Source organism: Tympanuchus pallidicinctus, unplaced genomic scaffold (genome assembly GCF_026119805.1).
Source record: "Tympanuchus pallidicinctus isolate F22 unplaced genomic scaffold, pur_lepc_1.0 scaffold2, whole genome shotgun sequence".
NCBI lineage: Eukaryota > Metazoa > Chordata > Aves > Galliformes > Phasianidae > Tympanuchus > Tympanuchus pallidicinctus.
Genome location: NW_026294721.1, coordinates 25,678,355 through 25,699,212, shown reverse-complemented (window position 1 = coordinate 25,699,212; position 20,858 = coordinate 25,678,355). Strand labels below are relative to the sequence as shown.

The following is a 20,858-nucleotide window of genomic DNA, read 5'->3' as shown; positions in this document are numbered from 1 at the left end:
CTTGACTGGAAAGCAAAGATATTTTAGGATTGTAGTATTTAACACTCCAGGTACAAATTCAATCAGCAGAGCTAAATTGTAACATTTTACTTAATAAAATATAGATAAAATTTTACTACTCAGAATTCGGCAGGTATAACGTTTAAACAGGTCATCCAAATGAAAACCATTTTTATTCTTTAATAATTGTTAAGTTTCCAAGTGATCTCAATATTTCACCATAAAAGATAGGAATAATAAATTCAGGTTAAAATATAAAATAAGTGGGAATGTATCAGTTTATCGTTATTTAAGCTTTTTTTTTTTCTTTTTCTATACTGCACAGTAACTCCTGATTTTCATTCATTCATCCTTTCTTCCTTCATTTTGAGCTTGACAAATCATCCTGAAAAATAGTTTTGTGATTGTATTTATTCTGCCTGTTGAAGAATAGTCTTTAATAGATGGACTGAGATAATGTTGACAACGTAATACTTCAAATTAGCAAGAACTGTAAATCTGAACTGCAAAATTAAAGAAATAGGAGGTGCAGAGACAGAATGTATAGACAGGCTGGGCAAGGAATTAAATAGTTATTATCCTAAGGGATGCAGACCATTTAGCAGGCAATGGAATTAACAGTACTTAAGGCACCACCTGATATATCACTACCAATGAAATTATTCAATCTTTTTGATCTTGTTAAAAAAAGATATAGCATTGAAATAAACAATAAGAAGTTCTTAAAATTGATAATAAAAGCTATATCAGATAAAATACATGTGTTAGACTTCTGAAATAAACTTTAGATAGTTCTTAAAATTGATACTAAAAAGTTATGCCTGCTATGTGGAATGCCTGCCACAGTGCTCTAACCATTTTCTGTAGTAAGCAAAGTCATAGTTTCATTTAATAGTGTTGCACGGCCTGAGGGGAGCAAAAGTATTTTCAACAAAAAGAAAACATCTACAAAGACACTTATTTACAGAGGCATGTGACATACAGACTTGTGCTCGTGATGTGAAAAAGGAGTAACATCCTTTTCTGATAATTTAACAAAGCTAATATATCATAAATTGTAATCTGAGTTTTGGGAATACTTATTTACATATTTGTTCTGCTTTGTTGTACTGTTGTGTGTCAACTTTCTCACTGCTGCAACATAATCCAGTAACATGACCTGGGAAGCATCAGCCATATTTTAAATTTCTATTACAAGTAAACTAAGCTTCATTAACACGTAGACTTTCTTCTGTGTAGCGTTTCTTAATCAAATGTTACAAAGGTTATGTGAGCAACTGAGGCCATCAGAGCATTGGGGAAAAAAAAAAAAAGTCAACAAATCCCTTATTTTAAAATATATATTCCTATGCAAGTATGATGACTGAGATTCAGTTCTTCTCTGAAAGCTACTCTCTGTCAACAACATGGTAGATATTTTGGAGAATTAACAGCAAACCAAAACTACAAATTCTTACTGATGCCTCTTACATTGTCTTGAACTTTCCCCCTCCCCCCCCCTCACTAAAACTTGTCTCCCATAACTGTATAGAAGAAAGCTACTGATATAAACTCCCACTCATCCTCTAAGTTTAACAGAGAATTCAAATCAACTCTTAACTAGATCTTTTAGTCACATTGCTTTTTCAGACACATTCATGTTTCATGCAAGGATTGGTGAATGCAAAATACTTGAGAGGTAAATAAGGTAAGGTTTGTTGGAAAGTATTATCTAATAAAAGACCACCTGACGTAGTTGGAAAAAAAAAAAGGTTCACAATTATTTTTTCAGATTTGAAATAGAAACATACGTTTCAGGATAAGGGCAAGTTTGAACAAACTGATCCCAGTTACCTAAAAATGATACAATGTGAAAGAAAAAGCAAGGCAGAGCAAATGACGCCACTAATAGGGCAAGGAATGACACAGAACAGTATACTGCTACTGCTAATATAAAGGTCTTTGTGAAAGATAAAGAAATGAAGCAGAAATGATTTCAGATCTTCAAAAAAATTAAAAACATTTAAATAATCTTCATGGAATTCAGATGTCGTTAGAAAAGAAAAAATATTACTGATTCTGAGAAAATACCAAGAGAAATAATTTCCATAGTAATTTCATTCTAGATAATAATAATAATAATAATTAAAAAAAAAAAGGGATTGTTATCGAAGAACTGTACAATTACCAAGCCTTGAAAACACTCAGCAAATCACTTAGCAGTTTGGCAGATAGTATCAGGAAATATTTTTAGAAAGTTCCCTCTTCCCAAGACACAAATCACTGCATTATGAGTCTGAAATGCTAAAACATTGTCAGCTCTACTTGTTATAAATCTGATTACATTTTAAGTTGTTCAAATTTCTATACATTTCAAATTTGCAATTTGTAATCTTGTTCTTGTTCATTGCTTATTTATTTTTCGCAGTTAAATAGCTCATCATGTATCTAACTAAAGAAGCTAGCATGCGTGGCAGAATGTGACATAAGTAATTCAGTATGTAAACTCTGATCACAATTAAGATATTACCACTAAAGTAATATTTCAGAAAGCAGCATGAGAGAAAGATGCTCATTCTGACAAATTATGTAAATTTTAATGAATTCCAACGTCAAGAGGTAAATATCATTCAAAGATTTTGTTTTTCCCCCTCTCAAAGATTTGCACAAGAATATTAATTAGACATTGTTCTTCTTGCCCTAACAAGACGTATTGCAGCCACAGACCAGCTTTGCCCACACAAAAGCAGGGCAAAGTACATCCAGTACTTCATAAATTATTTACTAAATATATTTTGAGATGAAAAATACAAGAAAAAACTGCAAGACAGGGATAATAAAAAGTGCAACTTTTAGTCGTTTCCTGTCTATACTGATACAAGCATAATCAAAGCATAATCAAAACCCTAGCAGGAGGAATCCCTGCCTATAGTGGAAGGCGGAAGTAGATGATCTTGAAGGCCTCTTCTAACCCAAACCATTCTATGAAAGCCCTAGCAGCATCTTCAAAAATTTAATCAGGTTGCCCCAATGCAATTTCACATAGTCCTTTTCACTGTTGCTGAAAGCTGTATAATGAATTCTTCACAGTAAATAATGCATGAGTTGAACTGAGAGACTGAAAAACTGTGGCTTGGATATTTTGAGACAGAGAGACTTACATATGAAAGTCAAGGGAAGTAATTTTTGTCTTTACTGGTCTTTGTATCAATACAATTGTATTATGTGATATAACAAATATATTTTGAAACATAGGTATTCTGCACAGTAAATCTTACTTCTATTGCTTTGTAGAGGCAGAATTTTTAAGTATTCTGCTTAATAGCGTTATGAAGAGATAATGAGCTAATATCATTTGATATCTTCTGTTTTTGCAAGCAATAGTGCTAAAAAGGGCTGTGCAGGAGAAGCAAGAAACACCTAACATCAATAAGATCAGGAAGAACTGTTACCAAATACATCATTTTATTTCCATCATGTGCTCATAATATGAACTCCAGCTGTATTTATTTTCTGTTGCTTTAAACAACTTTCATTTAGTGTACATGAAAAGCTGAAGTATTCCTGAGATTATTTTCTTCCCACAGAACTTCTCTCAGGGCATAAGCACGAAGTACAGAAACTGGATTTGCAGCGAGGCTTTAGATGTCCAAAGATTGGGTTATAGTTTTCTACAGCCCGCAGGGAAAATCATGAATAGGCTTTTTTTCCAACCCCTCTCTTTTTCTTTCCTTTTTTTTTTTTTTCCTCCCTTTTTTAAAGCAGAAAGAAACATCACTCAGTGAGGAAAAACATGAGTTACTACATCTGAAGTGGTGATGCTTTTTGTGAATATGTATCTCTAGGCCTTGGTAATATGAAAATCTTTGAAAAATAAGTTATGACTACTTCTTTATTATGATAAAGTATACTTACATTTCATAGAGATTATACATAGACTAAGAAGTTCTTACTAGAAGAACAGAATATACATATTACTTAAAAGCTATAAACGAAGTATTTTTCTTACTGAAAGTAGGTTAGATGAAAAGGTTCCCATAAAACACTAGGTATACCTCAACATCTTAATTCTTCCCTTTGTTATCTCTCAATACTTCTCTGAAATGCTCTTGCATAACATTCTCCTACATGTAACTGTTGGACAAGGCAATGAATTCACATTGCAAAGATCATCCTGAAATTTGTGCTTAGTCGTTTGCAAAATAATGTGCTGGAGAAGACAGAGGTAGACATGTGAAAATAGTTTACTCATTTAGCACGAAAACATATGATAAAGCCATTCATCAGAAAAAACATACACATGGCATTTGGATTATCTCAGCAAGGGTTCATATTCTATATTTTTCCCTCAAGTAGAATTGTCTGTTTGTTTTTCATGATTCATCTGGTACTGCGGTAGGCAACTAGAGTGCTAAAAGCCCAGTGGGGACAATGAACAAAGCCTAGTTGGCATTCCAGTACTTTTCTGATGTCCAAATTCCTGCTTTGAGTAAAGGCTAACATTTCTTAATGCATTCTTGCAAATTCTGACCTTCTTTTCTGAGATCTGTGACATCTTCCATTTTATTGTCATCTGGAAACATTTTATGCTTCTGTTTGTACATCAGATCATAAATCTCATTTAAAAGAAAAATAATCCTGAAAACAATTGTTGAACTCACTATATCTACTATCTTGCTTTGGATATGTTCAATATGTGATCAGGAAAATTTCTCTAAGACTGATTGATTAACAGAGTCACAAATTCTACCTGATTAGGGTTCACCAGATTTAGACAGGCGTCTTCAGCACATTAATAGAACATTGCTTGAAGTAAGACCTTGCTTTTCCAATTCTAAATATGTAAAGATTTCCACGAGTCAAAGAGAATTATTCAACAATATTATGTCTCTCACCAAGTTTAAAGATGTTTCAAACCTGAAATGTAGAAGCAGTGTGATATGAAACGCAGAAAAACTAAGAAAGAGAGTAGATGTGCAAGAAAATACTTTATTTGAGATACAATCCTGGAAAAAAACAAACAAACAAAAACAGTATTTGAAAGATTATTACATGTTTAAAAACCTACCCAACCATAGAAATAAATGCTCTATTTAAGATGATTCACTTCAAAAGTGGCCCTGAAGAAAAACTCTATCCTAAAAAAAATTGCAAAGATTTTCTCACAGTTTCAACAAGTTTCCTCCAAGAAAAAAAAAAAATACAAAATGATTTTGTGATGCTACATCTCCAGGCTATAAAACAAATATTTAATGTACCAACTAACCACCCACCAATTGTACTGAATGAACATCAGACAACCACAATATATTTGCTATGATTAAGACAGAAATCTTAAGCCATAAAAGAGCCATAAGGATGGCTTGAACCATACAGTAAAGGAGATCAACAGGAAAGGTGGGAATAAAATTAATTCCTCATAAGTCACATGTAGAAAATTCCTGAAGTAAAGACATTTCTTGCAACAAATATGTTATATTCTTTTCCAAAATAAGATCTAACATAAATGCAAACACACTCTCTGATTTTTTTTTTTTTTTAAGTGCTTTCAGATTTATGCTGGCCTGAATATGAACAGAAGTTGCCCTGTAAGTTTTAGAAATACTTGGCTAGACACCAAACACTGCACTTACATAAGGCTATATAATCACCTGACACTTGTAGTTGCCCTGTTGATTTTCCAAGAATTTTAATCCTCTTCTCATGAAACTATCCCTTCAGTGAGCAAATGTGTTTAGTCAATTATTTAAATGCTTATTTTGGAAACAAAGTTTGATTTATCAAGCAGGAGAATGTTTTCCACTCTCAAAAATCAGAAATGAAAAGAAATCTATTTGTACAGCTAAGTACAAAGTGTAGCTTGTCATAAAAGGACCCATTACTCAGCCGAGTACTCACAGGCTGCTTCCACACATTTAAAAGTCTTTCTACAGAAAAATAGTAAAGCTTCACAGCTCTTGCTCCCTGCCAAACAGATGGATCATCATGCCAGCAAGTAACCCACGTAGTTAGCACACAGTAACTGTTACACTCTGCACAGAGCAGACAGGAGATTGCTGCCTGATGTTTAGGCACAACAGTAACATGAGCTTCCCATTACTATAAGTTTTATTTTTTATAGAAAGCTTAGATATACAACTAGCCTATTCTATTTGCTTTAACTTATATTTATGTCAGATATAAAATTAAATGGATCAAATCCCTAGCCTCATGAAAGCAATGGAATTTTTAACTACAGGCTTCGAAGATACCAAAATCCTTCTCATTAGTACTCAAAATATTTTTACTTGCTGACTGCACAACTGGAGCTATTCATTAGTGATGACGTTGGTGTCTGGTTTGTTTGGGTTTTTTATATGTGTAATTTACAATTATATCCTCTGTAATAATTAAAGATTGCTGATGTGACAACAGAATAAATTAAGAAAGCTCTGAACAACAAATTGCAACAAGCCAAAACAATACACTATGGAATTACCACTTCCTGTGCACTTTAAAATAGATTATTGTGTGATCTTCTTAGAACAGCTTAAAATTAGTGTCGGAGAAGAACTACTGACAAGTCTGCTAGCAACTATCATTTTGTGCTCTCTAACACTCCTGCTTCTGTATAAGCAAAGCAGCAAGAAGAGGGGGCTGCATGCTGCACACACTCCTCCAACTCTCACAGATCACAGAACTATCTAGGTTGGAGAAGACCTTCAAGATCAAGTCCAGCCATCAACTTGACTTTACTGAGTCTTATCACTAAGCTATGTTACCTACTCCATCACTTCCCTTTGAAGCTCACATCAATGCTTGACTGCCCACTCTCTATGTAGAAATTCATCACGACTTCAAATATAAATCTCCTGAAATGCAACATGAGGCTGTTTTCTACCACTTGTCCCCTGAAAAAAGAGACTGACATCCTCCTGACCGTAAACTCCTTTCAGATAGTTCCAGAGAATGATGATATCTCCCTCAGACTCTGCGTCTCCAGACTAAAGAATCCACGTTCACTCAGCCACTCCTCATAACTCTTGTCTTCTACTCCCTTCATGCACTTCATTCTGTTCTCTGCACACAGTCAGGCAATTCAATATCCCCGTTGTGAGAGGCGTCTAAAAACTAAACAATATTCAAGGTGGTCTCACCAGCGCTGCATACAAGGGTACAACCACTTCCACACTCCCCCTGGTCACACTATTTCTGATGCAGGTCAGGCTGTTATTGGCCTTGTTTGCCACCTGGGCACACTGCTAGCTCTTGTTCAGACAGCTGCCAATCAGAAACCATAGGTCCTTCTCTGCCAGATAACTTTCCAACCACTCTTCCCTAAGGCAACGCTCCTGCACAGGTTACAACCCAAGTAATACACACTCTCCTAGCAGACTCATACCTTTCACAGCTGCTTACTTTGCTTATGCCCAAAAACAGCTTTTAATGGAAACTTCTCTAGTAAAAAACCTACTGGAAGCCATTGGTTATGCCCAGCATTTCCACTGTTCTAGCACCTAAGCAGATATACCAGATGAGGCAAGAGTCAAGCAAAAAGAACAAAAAGCACAAGGACTCCTATTACTCTCTCAACCCCTTTGATTCTGACACAATATTACTGGAGATCTCTGAAGGAGATGATATGTAAGGAGAAAAGTCAGTCACCGATAAGTACAAATACAGGGACACTTCTCTGTGTGAGCACAAGTGATTCTATACTCTTGCTTGACAGGCTCACAATCTCTAACATGAATAAAGCTTTGGTGACTGAGAACTCAGCTGGCTTCCATAGGAATTGTGCAGCTTAAGCATGGGAACAATGCTGTGGTACGCACAAAATTCAAACTCTGACAACAAATCAAATGGAATGAAATATTTAGCTCTAGTTATTTTTTTTTTAAATTCCTAATGAAAATAGTTACACATAATTGAAAGAAAACATTTTAAAAAGTTTTCCATTACTAATTTCTTGTTTATTTTAATATCTACACCATTCCACTGAAAAGGGAACTCTGTCAATTAAAAAAAAAAAAACCCACAATTTTTAAGAGTTAACTGCTGAACTTACAAGACTAAGCAATTTTAAAGATTGGCAGCAGTTTCCATATTTGTCATTATTTTCCTGGAAGTGCAGTTATCTTACATACACACGTATATTCCTTCTGGTATGCATTGTGTGATAAGAAGTAATTAGAAAATTACTTAAAATCCTGGACTATCCATTTAACACGAACAGAATTAACTTCAGTTCCTTGCTTGAAGGGTATTTTGACCTATTAAGCAGTTTGTTAAATGTCGATTTTCTAATGGGAAAACAAAACAATTTCAAACTACACTACCTTCTTCATCTTATCTAAAACATCATTTCAAACTTGTTTACCAAGCACTGAATGCATCTTCACGTCAGCACATTTACTAATTTTAGCCAAAATTCAAAGTTCTACTACTTCTAATGGACAAGTCTGCAGAAAAACAACATCTGGCTAGAGAAATGTGAATTTTCTTCAGCACCATGGGAAGTATTTCTGGCCAGAGAATGAAGCTTCCATAGCAGAATAGGCATTTCAAGCCTTTTAAAAATTCTTATGTAACGTTAGGTAATGATGCAAAATGTAAAATGCTGAGAGTTGAATCTACACGGAAGTATAATTGTCTATAAAAAAATAAAATACGGATACATGCTTGCGTATGAATCTGCATCACAAAAATCTTTCTACTTTCATTCAGCACTACTTGCTACCTTTCATAAATAACAACATGATTTTTTATTTGTATCATGAAATTTGCTTCACAATTTTTAAACTTCTCTTGAGCACAGAACCATAGAATTGTTTGAGCTGGAAGGGACCCTTAAAGGTCATATAGTCCCACTCCCCTGCCATCAACAGAGGGGGACACCTACAGCTCAATCAGGTTGCTCAGAGCCCCATCTAGCCTGACCTTGAATGTCTCCAAGGACAGGGCATCCAACACTTCTCTAGACCTGTTGCTCTAGAGAACCTGTTCCAGTGCCTCAACACCCTTATAGCAAAAAACTTTTTCCGTATATACATGTGTATAATCAATGAATATAAAGATGTTATAATTATGAAATAAACAAGAGAGTTTAGCTAAGAAGGTTATAACAACAAAAAGAGAATGGATAGAGTGCTCACCAGCATTCTGGGCTTGCTGTAAAACTCCAGAGGAGGGATCTCCAGAAGAGATCCTTTCCTACTCGTAGTCAGCTCTTAAATGGATCTAGGAGGGGTGAATTGCCTTCACCTGTGTTCCTGTGACTGACTCATTGCTTGCCTCAGGTGATCAATCAGAGGTTCAGGCCATGATTCAGCAGTTCCCATAAAACATGTCTGAAGCATCTTCAGAGAGTTTTGCATAAGCCCTGCTCCTAACTCCAAGGAACAAACAGAAACTTGTACAGGATCCTGTATTCTGTACAAGATAGTGCATCTGCTACAGGAGAAGTAGCAGCAGCTTCTCAAAGCGATATACACATTCTGAGTGGTGCTGGCAGTTTGCAGAATGAAGTAAAGCAGGTATACAGGAACACATAGACAAGTCTTACAAATGAAACCAATACCATTTTCTTAGGAGAAAAGCTCAAATATATTATGAGCAATTCAAAAGATGCATTTATTTCCTTTAACCTGCATTAAGCTATAGTGATCTTGACCATCGTACACGGTCCTGGAGTTAGTGACCCACACAGCAGTTACCCCGTGCTACATGCAGCTTGGCCCTTAAGCCTGTGTTGCATGCACCTCTAGGCTGTAGGATCAACTCAGCCAGCTCACTGCAACAGGCAGCCCCCACTTATCATAGAATGGCCTGGGTTGAAAAGGACCACAATGATCATCTAGTTCACCCCCCCCCCCTGCTATGTGCAGGGTCACCAACCACTAGACCAGGCTGCCCAAAGCCATATTCAGTCTGGCCTTGAATGCCTCCAGGGATGGGGCATCCACAACCATCTTGGGCAACATGTTTCAGTACATTACCACCCTCTGAGTGAAAAACTTCCTCCTAAAATCTAACCTAAATCTCCCCTTAGTTTAAAACCATTCCCCATTGTCCTATCAGTATCAACCCATGCAGTCATTCCCCCTTCTGCTTATATTCTTCCTTCAAATATTGGAAGGCCACAATGAAGCCTCCTTGGTGTCTTCTCCAAGCTAAACAAGCCCTCAACCTTCCCTGACAGGAGAGGTACTCAGCAACCACATCAGCCATCTCTCTCAGAACCCTTGAATGCATGTCATCTGGCTCCATGGACTTATACACATTCGGTTTCACAAGAAGGTATTGGACATGTTCCACTGCTACAGTGGGACAGAATCCACTCCTCTCACCCACACCTAGAGGCTCAGGGTCCTGGCAAGCATGGGGAGCCTGATCATCAGTGAAGAGCTGTAAATACTTTGATTGCAGGTATGTATATTTTAATGTTAGTAGTTATGACGCAAGAATTATAGAAATGAAGTATGTAGTGAAAACAATAGCACCTACAGTAAAACCCACTTTACTGATACACAAATTTTAAATACATCAACTACCTAGAATGTTCAAGACAATTATATTACACAAATGAAGATACTTCTCTAAAAGCAATGATAATTAGTCGCTACACTAAGCAAGATTGCTTAAAACAGTCATCCCAGATTATTTACAGTAAGAACAGATAAAAGCATTATGGCTTTCTACAGAGACCTAAGAAAGTCAGTCATTGTCTTAAAATGAAACATTATCAAGACTAGAGATTTGTTTCAGCTTTACTATAGCACATTACTGCTCAGATTGCCTAGAGAGAGGCGATTTTGGTGATAATAGGAACAGCTCAGTCCCAGTAGTATAAGTAGAAATCAATTACTGGCCTGACAATTAATCTTGTTAATGACGTTGCAAACCACATGCATTCTGAAAGTCTGTTAGTTCCCAGGCATTGGTACTGCAAACGTTGGATTATTCTGCTTACAATTTTATCAAGGTATTCCAGATATCAAAAAACATCCCAAAGTATTTTTAAATAAATGTTTAAATAAAAATCATATTGCATCTTTTCTTTCTACAATTAAGAATATTTACATCTAGTCTATGTTGTTTTGGTTTAGATTTGTGGCTAAGGAATTGTGTTAAAGCAGTACGAGTGGGAGGAAGAAATATTACAGGAGTGATGAATGCTGACACATTGTTGAATGTTGAATCCTACATCAAATCTTCACGGTTGAGAGCCCCAAGATACAACCAACTACTTCATAACAAGACACTGCAATGTATCACAAAGGAAAATGATGACAACAGCTTGTCAGCTTTTTCAGCTCTTTAGTGAAGAGCAGGAATGAAGTGAGGGAGAGGTAGGACTCCATAATACCAGCCCTAGGTGTCTTACAAATCCGAAATTAGAACGTGCTGTAAGTCCTGTGCCAACAGAGTTCCACTGCAAGACATGAGAGTCTACCTTCTAGACGTCAGCAGTTCAAATAATAAGCTATTGCTAAATTTACTATACAGCATTAAAAAAAGCAATAAAAAGAACAAAATCAACCAATTTCTACAAACTTCAGTTTACCCATTCAAAAAACACACTAATATTAACTTATCTAACATAAGTGCTCAGAAAACTACTGTAAGATGCTTTCAGATACTCTAAGATAGTATCTGATTTGTAACAGAGAACAGATACAATTACCAAATGTGAGAACTTAGCTGTGTTTGCTTCTTAGTTGAAAACAGTTTTTACAGGAGGACTGAAACCTCAATCTAGCGCCTACACTTGTCACTATAGTATCATATTTAGTTATTATGGATTCCTTGTTGTCTATGCATCAGACATACTATGCTTTAAAAGAGATGGAAAAAAATTTATTCAGTGTATCCTACTCTTCCGCAGGAATACAGAGAAAACTGATGTATTAAGATTAATGCTTATGGAGGCTGATTTGCAAAAGCATCACAGTGAGATGCTTTAACATCACTTGGTCAGCTAAGACATTGCTCTTTGCTCCTCAGCAGGCATGTACTAATAGACTTGCATATAGTTACTTTGTGTATTATGTGTTTTTGTAAATCCTGAGTTATCTCACCATTTTCAGATAACTGAAACCTGAATGTACTTTCCATTAGACAAATAATTAGTTAAACCATAACGACAACACTATAATTATTTGGGTAAGAGACCTTAGAAACTATTATTAAAATATCACCCTTTTTCTGACCTACAGAAAAGACAACCTGATTGCATGCCATTAGAAGGGACATACATGAAAAACAGTGAATGATTAAATACCTACATGGAGGTAACATATTATTTAGTTTTAAATTGCTTCGATAGGCTAAATAGGTGCATCGCTTACCACTCATTCAAAGTTAGAGCTATCCACATCTTGAAGATACTGTTTTAATTCAGTTACTTTAAACAAAATTAATTCAATGAAACATTAACCCAGCTGATTTTCAAATATTTTAATTGGGATTTGACGATCCTTTTAAATCACTGTTAGCATGATTACAGTGTGGGACCTTCTTTGAAAGCTGTATATTATAAGCATGGAAAATGTATGATTCTGAAAATCATTTTTTATTCAGGCAGTATTTACCTGCATAAACAGATCTGAACTTTCAGTGTGTTAACCACAAATACCTAAATGACCCAAGTCCTCTTGACTGGATTCACAAAATTTCAGAAAAAAAGGCAAGTATAAGAATATAACTTCTTTATTCCTTCTTCAAAAAAAGTCCTTGCTTTCTGTCCTTAGTCTTCTTTCACATACAGCATATAAAATCAACTGTTTAGAAGAAACATTGCAAAGGTATACAATAAAAAAAGCCACGAAAATTATACTTCTGCAGGGGATTAGCAAGGAAAAAGCTTGATCCTGTTCAGTTTCAGGTTTTGCAAAATCTTCAATATATCTCTTCTTTTTACTGCAGTAGACAAACAAAATATTTAATTATTATTTCTGAGCTGAGAATAAAAGATGATAAGGTACACCATTCACATAAATAAACAAGTAGCTCACGTTAGTTCAAGTAACAGAAGCAGTGTGGCCCTGTTAGGTTGGTATTTTGCCCAGGCTTGTTTCTCAGAACAGTTCACTAAATGGAAACACTATAATAAAGCTACACAGCATTCCTACTCAAACTGGCTAATATTATAGAGAGAAAACCTCGAAGTACATAGTTCAGTCATCAGATATTACTCTATGGAAGATAATGAATTGAAATGTGATAGAAATATTTACATAAGCATTATAAGTAAATACGACGTATTGCTAAAGTTACACTATAATTATGTTTCATTTTAAATATTTCTGCTGTAATGATCTAACATAACTGGAGTTCAGAGAAAAGCAAATAGGAAATGGACACAGAGTGCCAACAAACACCTGAAAAACAAAAAGATAAGCTGCTCACTTAAAGGACTGAGGGATTTTTTGGTAGGATTTTCTTTCTTTTAAAATTAGAAATAGAAGTACCAATAAAATATCAAGCAATGTGCTTTAAAAGTTACACTCACATGTATGGGTGTATCATGATCTTTTAGCTGTTTCCATATCACTTTTGGACAATCAGGAGTTGAAGGACACAGATACTTAAGTGGGATCCCTAAAATTTAATGCTTATGTAACATGTGACAAGGACTGAAGATACAATGAAGATAATTTTGGATGGGCTACATTCACTAAAGATACCTTTGAGAAAATGTGACCAGCCTCAATTCATATCACTGAAACTCTGTACCATTGCATACAATGACAGATTTGCACAAATACATACTGGGGAAAAAAAGAAAACACCCATGTTCTTTGATTTTGTTGCTGAATAGAATCTAGTTAGGAAATGAAGTGCTCTTTTGTCTCTGCATTGATGATTTGTGGGCACCAGCCTGAGCCCAGAAATTGTTTTATTGCACTGGAAAGATACAGAGGAAAAAAAAAAAAAAAAAAAAAAAAAGTAGGGAGGAGAAAAACTGAAATAGTAAACGTTCTTTACTCAGCTCATGTTTCATTTACTTGTTTTAGCGTGCTCACTTTTCTTCTGTATGATGCAGTGCTCTGTTGGAAAAAAAAAAAAAACAAAAACGCAACCACCACCAGATAGACTCTGAATTCAAGCCTGCAAACAACTGCTTTTGTCAGAAGTGATACAGAAGAGAACATTTCCTGCACTACACTGTACAAAAGACTGGTAAAATGTATGTAATAACCCAGCTTACAATGTACAATGTACTGTGTGATGCTACTAATGTTCAAGAAGTAAGGAGGACATAGAAAAGAGATATAAGCCAAAGCAGAAAGGAGATATTAAGGAATCAAAATAAACAAGAAAATTCACTTGGCTGCTAAGAGGCAAACTATTGCCAAACAGGACATCTAATTGAATAGACGTTTTTTTGCACCTTAAGTTTAAATTAACCAATTTTCATTCAGCTCATTTTCTTCATACAACACTAGATTCAGTAAAGAGTATTATTCATAGTCTTTGAAAAATATTCTATTCTCATTGACCAAAAAGAGTTGCCTAGTATTACAGAATTTCTGAAGGGGCACTCATTAGGTAATAAAAAGCTGCATGTAAACTCTATTAGAAAAATAGTAGATTAATATTTAAGACAAAGAGCATACTTCTTTGAGCCTAAAGAGTTGATCTAAAGAGAATAAGTAAATCCAAGTTCTGTACCTGTATTAACAGCTTTTCAATTTTCAAAGACAGGTTACTTTATCATTAACTATATTGAAAACCAATGATTTATCTAGAACTAGCACAACCAGCTTACACTGGAAGTAGAGGTACTTGACAGTCTCATTTTATACCCTATCACAGGCTGAGGTACGATACAGTGGTAATAAGAAATGTGGGGGTTTTGCCACTTAACATTGTGAGGAGGCTACAAAGTAATTTCTATGCATATTTCTTAAATTCAGTACACAAAGAGATTGAAATTACTTCCACAACTATTACTGACTACCCAAAAATGATAGATTTTTTTTTTCCTTTTGAGATATCAAGTATAACAAGTATCACCCTTAATACAGAAAGAAAAAAATCTTGTGTAGCACTGGTGTATTTTTAATACAAATGCAATATAATGACAGCGATTTTTTTCTTTAAGGGTATAAGAAGGAACATCATAATTGTTAGAAATCAAAAGAACAAAGAACTTTATTTGACAAAAATATGTATCTCAGAGGATGATCATAAGTAGATGCAAAGCACCCAACTTAACAAAGATGTATTAGAGAACATACATAAGTATATATAACAAGAAACAGATAATATTTAAAAAGATATCAGAATCAATTATTGCTTAAATATCAAATTGTAGCACAGAACACAAATCCCAATCATTATCTTGAGCTTTTGCTCTATATTCATTTATAAATAACGAGCTTATCCTTTTTCTTCACTGTGAAGCATTAATGCTACAAAAAAAAAAAAAAAAAAAAAAAAAAACCACAAACTTTAGTATATTCAATAAAATCATAAGTCAATAACCTTCAGCTAGCAGAAAACATGCTGATAAACTGAAAATAAATGCTGGCTGAGTTACTTGTCTTGCACACAGTTAGTGAAACATTTTTGTAAAAGCAATTCCTTCCTTAATGAAAGCCTTTTTAGTTCTACTTTAACTATTCGTCTTTTTGTTCATTATTCAGTTTGCAGTTCTGTATTAAAAGCACTTGAACATCAAGAATAAATATGACTACACAGTGCTCTGGATCTCTTTAAATTCAGTATTTAAAGCTGTCAAATCATGACAATTTGAATTGTTACAATATATGTCAATCTATATTGATAGCAGCAAAAAAAAGCTTTTCCACTTCAAATTTAGCTATTTTACTAATCTATTAAGTGAATCTCCTACCAGGCAAAATAGCAGAAGGAAGAAGTCCAATCAGTCCAAGGAATCTCTTCCTAAAGAGAAGACAAACATTACTTGTATCATACCTGGAGCTAGACAAGGTTTTCAAACCAGAGAAGCCTAAAATAAAAACTTATTGATCACATTTAGAATTGTATTGTCCTGCAAGTGTAGAAAAATTCTGCTATCTTTTGAAATGCATATCTTTATAGCTCTATGCTGGATATCACACCATGGAGGAAAAAACGAACACAAGAACAGGGAAACAAGCAATTCCACTTGGTGTCTTCAAGGCAGCCACTGTATTTTCACAACTCCAAAATGTAATCATCAGATCAGATTCCTGCATCTTGCTCATCAACAGCAATTGATGCTAATATATATAAAAACATACACAAAAACACCCATATCAGTAGTGTCATATTAAGTGTGATGACTATCATTTTTGATGGGAATACATTTAATCCCAGCACCACTAAAGGAATGAGTTATCTGGACACAAAAATTATGCAATTCCAATTTTTTTTATATAATTTTTTTAAAATTTTCACTGATGTGTCCTCTCCACAGTCCTCTCTATCTGTAGGATCCAACTACCATTCTGTTAAATCATGGCCGAGATAACAGAAGGAAGAAAAGCACCTCTCATAGAGCAACCCATTGCCATTGCAGGCCCTCATTAAATCAAAAAGATTTAAATCGATAAATATTTTCTTTAAATAAAGAAAAGTGATTCTACTCAACAAGAAATAGGATATTAAAAACAAAGATGACTCTCCTCCGATCCTGTTAAAGCTGTGCCACTGAGAAGAAAAGGATTCAAAGTCTATAGGGACAGAAATAAAGTGTGAGATTTATCCCAAAGAATAGGGCATTCAGCAGGAAATGACATCCTCATCTCTAATTCATGCTCCCAAGACAATTTAAATTCATGCTGTCACACTTTAGGATAAATTACTTGGAGAGATGAGACAAGTTTGAAAACTCCTAGATAGAAACAAACTGAATCTTGCAGCTCAGATATGTAACTGAAGATAGATTGTTAAATAAAAAGTTACTCCATCTTGTCATCCTTCACATAAATGTGAAAAGCAAGCAAATAGACCTAACTTTAAGAATCTCTGAATACAACAACGTGTTTGGTGGGGCCTGAAAATACTGACAAAGTAGAGTCACTTTGACAACTCAGTTGAAGACTGGTTTAAGAGTAAGTGCAGAGAAGTTCTGCAGCAGTTCCAGCTGCTGGAGAAATAAAACCCTAGCCACTCTAGGGATATAAATTAAAAAGTTTTCTGACTTCAGGCATCTTCCCACTTAGGCAGCAGCTGTGCGAGATTTCTTAGATCTCTTTTTTAGAACCTCAGTACTTAAATTCCTCTTAAAGCTTGCTTTAGGTATGCAAGTCCTTTATTGGATCTCACCATAAACTCCCTCTTTGTTCATCTGTATATGTCTTTTGCTGGTATTTTCAGCTCTGTTATACTTTGCCTTCTTTCTATTTTTCATGGGATCCTTACCTAACATGTAGTTAACCATTTATCCTATCTGTAGTGGCTTTTTTTCTATTCGATAGTGCTATCATACTTAGTAAGTGTAATTAAATAACTTTGAGTGCCCTATTTCAGAAGTTAGTTAGAAGAGAGTTAGAATTTCTTGAAAAACCCACGCTGCAGTACTGCACAAAAATGCCAGAGATAGCTGTAGCTGTCTAGATCTGATAAGCTTACCTGAACATTGAAGGCCAAGCTGGAAAAGCAACTTTGTTGCAGCTCATGCCTAAAAAAAGAGTTTAAAAAGTACTTCTGCTAAAGGCTGTACTGCAGAAATGTCAGTACTTGCTTTACTGCACAAATGCTGAGCATTTTTGCACTTAGAATTCTGCCTGCTGGAGCTACCTTATTAAAGCTCCAAAAAGTCTACCAAGCAACAACAAACAAACTGAAACAAAATGGAGTTGCATCTAAGGATTCATTATTCCTTATTCTTTAGCCACATCTGAAGTGATTCAAAGATCACTAAGGTCTTCAGAAGTTCAAGATTTTTCTAAGTACATTTTGATATACTCTCTCATATTTTCTTTTTTTTTTTTCTTTTTTTTTTTTTTAAAGAAAAAGTATTAATAGTTTCTTAGCAGAACAACTCACTCTCAGGAACAGTAACATTTAAAAATTAAAAAAGTATGAACATTATTTTACCTAATTGAATCTCCAACTAGTTTTATTTTTTTCTACATACCCTAGCAAAATTTACAACAGCTGGATAGGTAACTACCTTTAAAGAAATAGAGGGAAAGTAGCTGGAAAGCAGTTACCACATTTCTCATGAGATGGAGCAACTTTCCTTGGATTAACTACTTTTTTCTTGGGATATACATCAAGAGAGACTGTCATACACAGCTCCAGACTTCCAGGCATTAAGCTTCAGGTCCACTACCTGTTCTCTCAGCCTGCATTGGTTTTGCTTCATTTTGTTTACAGTGCTGTTTATTTCTGAAAACCTTAAATCAAGGTAATTTTATATAATTTACAAGAGGCATAATTAAAGACAAAACACTCTTATGGTCATCTTGTATTTAATCAGGCTGCACGCACTACATGTACAATTGCTTACAGAAACATCAAATTAATAGCTTAAAATCATAAGCAATGTACTTCTACCTCACTATACTGAAGGCTTAACATTTTGTAGGCACCCTGCTGAATGAGGGCAACCAAGACTTACACAAGCAGTTGTAAAATTCTGCTCTACAGAAGGCAGGGGAAGGACAATCCCTGGAGTCCTTCTTAGAACAGCCCACACAAACTGTGCAACTGCACAGATATGTGTTGTTGTCTGAAAGTATTATTTATCTCATTCTACAGTAGGAAGAAAAAAAAACCTCGCATGTGTTATTTATAATCAAGTGTTGGTGGAACTGTGTGTGTTATCTAATCTAGTAAAAAGCTGCAGGTCTTTTATTCCCTTCTTACGTAACCGTCAGATTCTGATAGTAACACAGTGAAATATGAGAAAACTGAGTTTTTTCTTAGGCATGCCAGTGATAGAATACTGCACCCAAAACTAGGCTTGAAGGAACAAACATAACTTAAATATGTAAGTACAACCACTCTGGATAACAGCATGGCTTAACAAGGCCTAGAATCCCGCTTCCAAGACTAATAAAAAATGTGCATCTAAAAATTAGGACAAGGTGAACATACAGGCAAATTTGTCCTCAAGTAATGTGCCACATTCCAGAGATCCGTGTCCAGGGAATTTCCTGACAAGGAAGTGATTAATTTTATGTAAGAGATTCTTTACTATGAACTTCTTTCAACACATCTTGAGCCCAACCCTAATGCGCCATGATCCAAAATTATCTGTTATCCAGAGGCTTCCCTACCTGCAACATACTGCTGATGTATTTAACAACATATTTGAGGCCTTTAGTGAAATGCTTCAGTGTCTTTCTGCAATCACACAGAACAAGAAAAACACTATCTATCTAAATCTAGTCAATGTTTTTTGGATGCATGAAGTCCTGAATTTCCAAGAGAAATGAGGACAGCTACGAATGTAGAACAGAATGTGTCACAAACATGAGCAGACAGTAAAGGCTTACAGTGACAGTAAGTATACTCACACAAAGAATAAGCTGTGAAAGAAGATACTAAAGATAGATTTCTAAAACTGGTGGGAGCAGGATAGTGTCAGGCTCCCTATCAACCCATTCATCCATCCAATCCAAACTCTCGTCTCTCTCTGTTTCTAATTGGTTTGAAGTGGAGGACTGGTGGATAAAGCTGTGTTCTTCTGCCCTAAGACGCTCCGTTTAGCAAAGGTCTATTTTATTCTTGTAATCTGGGAATAAAAATTTTTTTAAAAAAGCTGATTTGAGCTGATAATACTGTTCAAATGACCAGTATGTTAACATGTGAACTTTCAAAAGATTCATTGGAAATGGTGAAAAAGGATTTTTATTTCTACTTTATTATCATCCTAACTCTAGCATTTCAATGAATTTCCACAACCCCCTGAATGTTGCCCTGTTTTTCTGTTTCCATGGGTAATCTAATCTGAAATGAAAAACAAAGTATTGCTCTCTTTGATGCCAATTCACCCTACTTCCTGAAGAGTTTTGTTTGAAATCTCTGCTAGTTTCCTTGAAACTTTGTCCTCGTATTTCCTCATAAGCTTAAAAAAAAACCCAGAACCACTGCAACTATCCATGGTGATTCAAACCATTCCACCCTATCCCACCACCATTCAAGTCCACACTCCAAGCACCTTTTACTTCAATCTTTCCTGAGGCTGTCACTTCCTAACTCATGTTGACTATTTTCATGAACAGTCATTTTAAGACTGCTATCTCTCCACATTTAAAAGCTGTCCAACGTTCTCCCTTGGTATTTCAACTCCCACAGCATCTCTCATATTTGACTTCAGGAAGCAGAAAGGCACTGTAAACGCAAAGGATAGGCTTGAGAGGGAATGAGTTCCGACAGCACAGCCGGATGTCACGCCATGGACTCCATGCTTTCTTTAGAGGCTTAACAAACACGTAGAAACCCAGAACATCCCCCCATCAAAGCGGGCTGCGGTTACGCTTTAGGCAGAGATCAGAGGCTTCCCAAATGCGCTAGGCTCGCTATTTTATGCTCCCGGAAAACTGGAGATGCTCTGCAACAACTGGCAGTTACGGCATTATCTGACCAGCGACTGCATCAGCCACCATCCTACAAGCGCGATACACAGCGAACAAAAAACGTTCGAGAAAATCGGCTGCTCCGCCTCGCACCGCCCCCGGCAGCACTCCTAACGCGTGACTCCCACCGGAGCTAGAGACACTCCAAGGAGCTGCAGCGCCTATAAGTGCCACAATCCGAAGCCTCGGGACCGACCCCTTTCCCCGCAGCCGTCCCCTTTTCCCCCACGTCCCGCTCCCCTCTAAGACAGAGCAGGGCTTTACCCAACGCTCGCTCCCTAACGGCAGCACGCGCCCACCCACGCCAGCCCGCCCCCCGCTTGACTCACGCCCAGTCCGCCCGGCGCCAACCCCGCC

At 35.9% G+C, this 20,858-nt stretch overlaps 1 protein-coding gene across 11 annotated transcripts in view; it reads right to left on the bottom strand.

Annotated features, from left to right (window-relative positions):
- TRMT9B (tRNA methyltransferase 9B (putative)) overlaps positions 1-20,796 on the bottom strand; it is a 105,600-nt gene extending 84,804 nt beyond the window's left edge. The window contains exons 1-4 of one of the 11 annotated variants that reach the window (XR_008206598.1): positions 19,018-20,796; positions 17,545-17,593; positions 15,821-15,870; positions 12,403-15,377 (exon numbers count right to left, since the gene is read on the bottom strand). The gene's annotated coding sequence lies outside the window, so the exon portion shown is untranslated. Of the gene's footprint in view, positions 1-12,402; positions 15,378-15,820 lie in introns of those variants that run through there. The other 10 variants (XM_052682398.1, XM_052682402.1, XM_052682403.1 and 7 more) reach the window with 10 other exon arrangements.
- Positions 20,797-20,858: the final 62 nt, after the last annotated feature.